The sequence below is a fragment of the Muntiacus reevesi genome, chromosome 4, assembly GCF_963930625.1.
Source record: "Muntiacus reevesi chromosome 4, mMunRee1.1, whole genome shotgun sequence".
Classification (NCBI taxonomy): domain Eukaryota; kingdom Metazoa; phylum Chordata; class Mammalia; order Artiodactyla; family Cervidae; genus Muntiacus; species Muntiacus reevesi.
The window spans coordinates 144813943-144821527 of NC_089252.1; the positions used below are offsets into that span (position 1 = coordinate 144813943).

Sequence of the window (7585 nt, forward strand, 5' to 3'; positions counted from 1 at the left end):
TAGTTGTTGTTTAGTCACTAAGTTATGTCTGACTCATTGTGACCCTATGGATGTAGCCCACCAGGTTCCTCTGTCCATGGGATTTCCCAGGCAAGAATACTGAAGTGGCTTGCCATTTCCTTCTCCAGGAGATCTTTCCAGCCCAGAGATCGAACTCAAATCTCCTTCATTGGCAGGCAGATTCTTTACCACTGAGCCACCAGAAAAGCCCAAACTTACATAGTGCTGTATGTCAGTTATGTCTCCATAAAACTGGAAAAAATTTTAAACAAATTAAAAAAATTGTTAGATAGCAAGTGATATTTACAGACGGTCCACAAAAAAGGAAATATGAATGGCTTCTCAGTTCAGCTCAGTTCAGTCGCTCAGTCACGTCCAACTCTTTGTGACCCCATGGACTGCAGCATGCCAGGCCTCCCTCTCCATCACCAACTCTTGGAGTTTACTGAAGCTCATGTCCATTGAGTTGGTGATGCCATTCAACCATCTCATCCTCTGTCGTCCGTTTCTCCTCCCACCTTCAATCTTTCCCAGCATCAGGGTCTTTTCAAATGAGTCAGCTCTTCAAATCAGGTGGCCAAAGTATGGGAGTTTCAGCTTCAGCATCAGTCCTTCCAATGAACACCCAGGACTGATTTCCTTTAGGTTGGACTAGTTGGATCCCCTCGAAGTCCAAGAGACTCTCAAGAGTCTTCTCCAACACCACAGTTCAAAAGCATCAATTCTCAGCTTTATAGTCCAACTCTCACATCCATACATGACTACTGGAAAAACCATAGCATTGACTAGACTGATCTTCGTTGGCAAAGTAATGTCTCTTCTTTTTAATATGCTGTCTAGGTTGGTCATAACTTTCCTTCTAAGCAGTAAGCTTTTAATTTCATGACTGCAGTCACCATCTGCTGTGATTTTGGAGTCCAAAAAAATAAGGTCAGGCACTGTTTCCACTGTTTCCCCATCTATTTGCCATGAAGTGATGGGACCAGATGCCATGATCTTAGTTTTCTGAATGTTGAGCTTTAAGCCAACTTTTTCATTCTCCTCTTTCACTTTCATCAAGAGGTTCTTAGTTCTTCACTTTTTGCCATAAGGGTGATGTCATCTGCATATCTGAGGTTATTGATATTTCTCCGGGCAATCTTGATTCTAGCTTGTGCTTCCTCCAGCCCAGCATTTCTCATGATGTACCCTGCATATAAGTTAAATAAGCAGGGTGACAATATACAACCTTGACATACTCCTTTTCCTATTTGAAACCAGTCTGTTGTTCTTTGTCCAGTTCTAACTGTTGCTTCCTGACCTGCATAAAGATTTCCCAAGAGGCAGGTCAGGTGGTCTGGTATTCCCATCTGTTTCAGAATTTTTCACAGTTTATTGTGATCCACACAGTTGAAGGCTTTGGCATAGTCAATAAAGCAGAAATAGATGTTTTTTTGGAATCTCTTGCTTTTTCGATGCATGGCTTCTAAATATATGAAAAGAAGTTCAGCCTCATTCTTAAGAAGGCAGATTAAAACCACACAGATACTACCATCAGATCGGCAAAAATCCAAACATTTACAAACTTTAATTGTGAGGCTGTGGATAGGCAGACACTCTTTAATTTATTGACGGTGGGAGTACAATTCCTATAGGGTTAATTTGACAAATGTCAAATTTTATGATCCCCACTTCTAAGCATGGTTCCTACAGATACATTTGCATTCATGAGAAACACTGTGTATATAAGACACTGCAGCATTATTTGTAAAGCAAAAAATTAGAAATAACCTATATATGTCCATCAGTAGGAAAATGGTAAATTAAATCTTAGTACATCCATATAATTAAACACTGCATGGCTGTGTTTAAGAGAGCCATGAGAATGAGAAAGCTCTCCAAAATATTTTTTAAATGAAAACAAGGCTAGGTCCAGAATCATGTGCTTAGCATGGAGTCTTCTGTGTAAAAGAGCGGGAAAACAATATTCATTAGTATTTGAGTAAAGAAATTCTGGAAGATTACACATGATACCTATAAAAGTGGTTACTGAGTCAGGTTGGGGACAGAGACAGGAGTGACTTTTCACTGTATACCTTAAAAAACATTTTTAAAAATTTTGAAACGTGAATGCTTACCAATTCAAAAACTTAAAACAATGTTGGCACACCTATTTAAATGGTTAACATTAAAAAGACTAGCTGGACTTCCCTGATGGTACAGTGGATCAGAAGCTGCCTGCCAATGCAGGGGACACAGGTTCAATCCCTGGTCTCCACATGCCACAGAGCAGCTAAGCCCGTGTGCCACAAATACTGAAGGTTGCATGCTTTAGGGTCCAGAGCCACAACTGCTGAGCTCTGGTGCTGCAACCATGACACCCGTGCCCCTACAGCCTCTGCTCCACAGCAAGAGAAGCCACTGCAATGAGAAGCCCAGGCACCGCAAATAAAAAGCAGCCTCCACTGTCCATAACTAGAGAAAGCACTTGCGCAGCAATGAAGATCCATCATAACCAAAAATAAAATAATTTAATAATAATCGTAAAAGACTGACTATTTCAAGCCTTGGAGAATATGTGGAGCTATTTTTACTAGAATTCTCATACACTGCTGATCAGAGTGTAAAACAGTACAACCACTTTGAAAACAGTATGGAGGATTTTAAAAGTTGTATTGGGTTATCAGTCCTTTCACTCCTATTAACCCAAGAGAAACGAAAGAATATGGGCACACAAAGGCTTGCCTGTGACTATTACAGCTTTATTTGTAACAGCCAAAAACTGGAAACAACACAGATACCCATCAACAGGTCAATGGATAAATACATTGTGGTATTAAGGAATGAACTGTGTATCCATGCAACATGGATAACCACAATTATGTTGAAGGAAAGAAACCAGATAAGAGTGGACACTCAAGGATGCCATTTATATAAAATTTTGGAGAATACAAACCATAGTGATAAAAAACAGATTAATGATTGTCAATATAAACGGAAAGGGAGGGACAGGAGAGAAGAGCTGGACTTTGGGAAGGTTTGAGGGGTGATGGATGTGTTCACTATTTTGATTGTGGTGATAGTCTTCTTGGGTATGTCAGAATTTATCAGCTTGTACATTTTAAGCATATGCAGTTTATTGTATGTTGTGTGTGCATGCTCAGTCACTCACCTGTCCGACTCTTTGTGATCCCATAGACTGCAGCCCACCAGGCTCCTCTGCTCATGGGATTCCCCAGGTAAGAATACTGGAGTGGGTTGCCATTTCCTACTCCAGGGGATCTTCCCAACCCAGGGATTGAACCCAAGTCTCCTGCATTGGCAGGCAGATTTTTTTTTAATCACTGAGCCACCTGGGAAACCCTTATTGTATGTCAATCATGCCTTAATAAAGGTGTTTTAAAAAAATTTTTGGTGATACCCTCCCCCCCCTTTTTATTATTTTTTTGGCCACAGTGCGTGGCCTGTGGGATCTTAATTCCCCAACCAGGGATTGAACCCATGCACCTGTAGTGGAAGATAGAGTCTTAACCACTGGACCACAGGGGAAGTGCCAATAAAGATGTTTAAAAAGAAATAATGTTAATGTTGGGAGGACTTCCTTGATGGTCCGGTAGTTAAGGATCTGCCTTCCAAAGCAGAGGATGTGGGTTTGATCCCTTGTCAGGGATCTAAGATCCCACATGCCATGGCACAACTCAGCCCGTGCACCACAACTAGACAGAAGCCTGAGCACCACAAGGAAAGGTCCCGTGAGCCACAGCTAAGCCTCAACACTGCCAAACAAATAAATATTTTTTAAAGCTATTTTTGGCCGCACTGGGTCTTCTTTGCTGTCTGTGGTCTTCGTCTTGCTGCAGAGAGTAGGGCTACTCTCTAGTTGTGCTGAGTCTTCTCGCTGTGGTGTCTTCTCGCTGTGGTGTCTTCTCTTGTTGAGTCACACCGGCTCTGGAGTGTGGGCTCAGCAGTTGTGGTGCAGGGGCTCAGCTGCCTTAAAGCACGTGGAATCTTCCTGGACCAGGGATGGAACCCATGTCCTCTGCTTTGGCAAGTGGATTCTTAACCCCTGGGCCACCAGGGAAGTCCAATACATGTTTTTTAAAAGTAAATTTTAAAATTGTTGGGATGAAGAAGAGAGAATAGCCAAGAATGATGGCTCATGAACTCTTAGTGTGTTTGGGCAAGAGAGATGCTGAGAGGAAAATCACAGAACTCAGTAAGCACTACAGTGGAGATGGATAAACTGCCCTCCGAGGGTTCAGAGATTGACGCGCCTCTTCCTGAAGGTTCTCCTGTGTGTGTTAAGTCATTTCACTTGTGTCTAACTCTTTGCAACCCTATGGATTATAGCCCACCAGGGACCTCTGTCCGCAGGATTCTCCAGGCAAGATTACTGGAGTGGGTTGCCGTGCCCTCCTCCAGGGGATCATCCTGATCCAGGGATCGAACCTGAGTCTCTTTTGTTTCCTGCACTGCAGGTGGGTTCTTTACCACTGAGCCACCAGGGAAACCCCAAAGGTTTTCCTAGTCCCAGTTAATCAGGCTGATAAGAGCTTTTTTGGGCTATGCTGGGACTTCATTCATTGCTTTTTCTCAGGCTTTCTCTAGTTGCAGCAAGCAGGTGCTGCTCTTCCTTGTGATGTGTGGGTTTCTGATTGCAGAAGCTTCTCTTGTGAAGCACAGCCTCCAGGCATGCAGGCTTCAGCAGTTGCAGCACATGGGCTCTAGAATGCAGGCTCAGTAGTTGTGGTGCAAAGGCTTAGCTTCTCCAAGACACGTGGAATCTTCCTGGACCAGAGATCGTACCAGTTTCCCGTGCACCTTCAGGTGGATTCTTATCCTCTGTGCCACCAGGGAAGTCCCTGATTAGAGCTTTTTAAAGTACCTTTATTGAACACCTACTCTGTGTTGGACTCTTCACTTCTATTAACAGAAAACAAAAACACCTATTTCCCAGCCCAAAGAGGGAGGGTGGAGGTTTGTGGAAGAATCCAGTCAGGCTCTGAAGCAACCTTTTCAAAGCTTTGGCTGGTCTTTGTGTAACTAAGGGAACAAAGATTACAAGATACATGACTCAGAAATGGATCCTCTTTTCTTATTGCTGGCAATCCTTTGTAGGAGAGGCAATAACACTGCTCTGCATAATCATGTCAAGGCCTAACTCCACTGTAGATGAGGAGCCTAGTAAATCCTGGGACACCTTCTCTTCTTTTGGGGTTCTGAGCAATTTTTATCCCTGTGAAATCCCAAACCACTTGTATCAGAATCACTTCAGTTCAGTTCAGTTCAGTTGCTCAGTCGTGTCTGAATCTTTGCAACCCTGTGAATCGCAGCACGCCAGGCCTCCCTGTCCATCGCAAATTCCCGGAGTTTACTCAAACTCATGCCCATCGAGTCGGTGATGCCATCCAGCCATCTTATCCTCTGTCGTCCCCTTCTCCTCCTGCCCCGATCCCTCCCAGCATCAGGGTCTTTTCCAACAAGTCAACTCTTCGCATGAGGTGGCCAAAGTATTGGAGTTTCAGCTTCAGCATCAGTCCTTCCAGTGAACACCCAGGACTGATCTTTAGGATGAACTGGGCTGGATCTCCTTGCAGTCCAAGGGACTCTCAAGAGTCTTCTCCAGCACCACAGTTCAAAAGCATCAATTCTTCGGCGCTCAGCTTTCTTCACAGTCCAACTCTCACATCCATACATGACCACTGGAAAAACCATAGCCTTGACCAGACAGACCCTTGTTGGCAAAGTAATGTCTCTTCTTTTTAATATGCTATCTAGGTTGGTCATAACTTTCCTTCCAAGGAGTAAGCATCTTTTAATTTCATGGCTGCTGTCATCATCTGCAGTGATTTTGGAGCCCAAAAAAATCAGGTCTGACACTGTTTCCACTGTTTCCCCATCTATTTCCCACGAAGTGATGGGACCAGATGCCATGATCTTAGTTTTCTGAATGTTGAGCTTTAAGCCAACTTTTTCACTCTCCTCTTTCACTTTCATCAAGAGGCTTTTTAGTTCCTCTTCACTTTCTGCCATAAGGGTGGTGTCATCTGCATATCTGAGGTTATTGATATTTTTCCCAGCAATCTTGATTCCAGCTTGTGCTTCTTCCAGCCCAGCGTTTCTCATGATATACTCTGCATATAAGTTAAATAAGCAGGGTGACAATATACAGCCTTGACATACTCGTTTTCTTATTTGAAACCAGTCTGTTGTTCTTTGTCCAGTTCTAACTGTTGCTTCCTGACCTGCATACAGATTTCTCAAGAGGCAGGTCAGGTGGTCTGGTATTCCCATCTGTTTCAGAATTTTTCACACTTTATTGTGATCCACACAGTTGAAGGCTTTGGTGTAGTCAATAAAGCAGAAATAGATGTTTTTCTGGAACTCTCTTGCTTTTTCGATGATCCAGCAGATATTGGCAATTTGATCTCTGGTTCCTCTACCTTTTCTAAAACCAGCTTGAACATCTGGAAGTTCTCGGTTCACATATTGCTGAAGCCTGACTAGGAGAATTTTGAGCATTACTTTACTAGCGTGTGAGATGGGTGCAATTGTGCAGTAGTTTGAGCATTCTTTGGGCTTGCATTTCTTAGAGACTGGAATGAAAACTGACCTTTTCCAGTCCTGTGGCCACTGCTGAGTTTTCCAAATTTGCTGGCACATTGAGTGCAGCACTTAGTGTTTATTAAAAATGCAGCATAGTAGGGTGATTCTACCACATGACATTTGCTGGTTTGAGGGTTAAGCTTTCATTTTATTCTTCAAGGTGTGTGTGTGTTCTGTGTGTGTGCTCCAAAAGTTATTTTCCAAAGGGCAGTCAGAAGAATAGAGCCTCATCTACATCTCCATCTGGCCAAGAGACTGGAAGGGGTCTGGACTTGGGGTGCCAACCTTCCTTGGACAAATTTTCTGGGTGGATTGTGTGCTAGAGTTCGTAGCACCCACTCCATCCCTCACCCTCTGCCACACACTCACCTCTTCCAGACTGAATATGTCAGATTTAGGGAAATGTACTTCTGAATACGGGGCTCCCAGGTGGTGCTAGTGGTAAAGAATCCACCTGTAACGCAGGAGACTCAAGTTTGATCCCTGGGTTGGGAAGATCCCCTGGAGGAGGAACTGGTAACCCACTCCAGTATTCTTGTTTAGGAAACCCATGGATAGAGGAGCCTGACAGGCTACAGTCCATGGGGTCGAATAGAGTTGGATGCCACTAAACGACTGCGCACGCACACACTTCTGAGTAAAGGTGAGGAAGCAGAGGGAGGAAGCGCCTGGCCCCTCCCAGAAAGGAGTGGAGGTGTGAAGGAGGCCTTCCTAGGGAGGAAACTGACCTGAGGACAGGGAGTCAGAGTAGGGTTTGGGGTCCAGGCATGCAAAACCTGACTCGCTCATAAAAACTGAACTTCTTATCTGGTTTTCATCTGAATCACATAGAAAGTTAAAATAAAAAATTTAATACTTTCTCTTATTCATTGGAATTCTCTTTAGCTTTTTTCCCAACTCCTCAATAAAGAACAACCTTGAGGGACTTCCCTGGTGATCCAGTGGCTAAGACTCTGCACTCCCAATGCAGGGGGTCCAGGTTCGATCCCTGGTCAGGGAA

General features: G+C 43.7%; 1 non-coding gene across 1 annotated transcript; it reads left to right on the forward strand.

Annotated features, from left to right (window-relative positions):
* The first annotated feature begins 7512 nt into the window (after positions 1-7512).
* Positions 7513-7585, forward strand: TRNAG-CCC (transfer RNA glycine (anticodon CCC)). The gene has a single exon. It is a non-coding gene; the product is annotated as a tRNA-Gly (tRNA).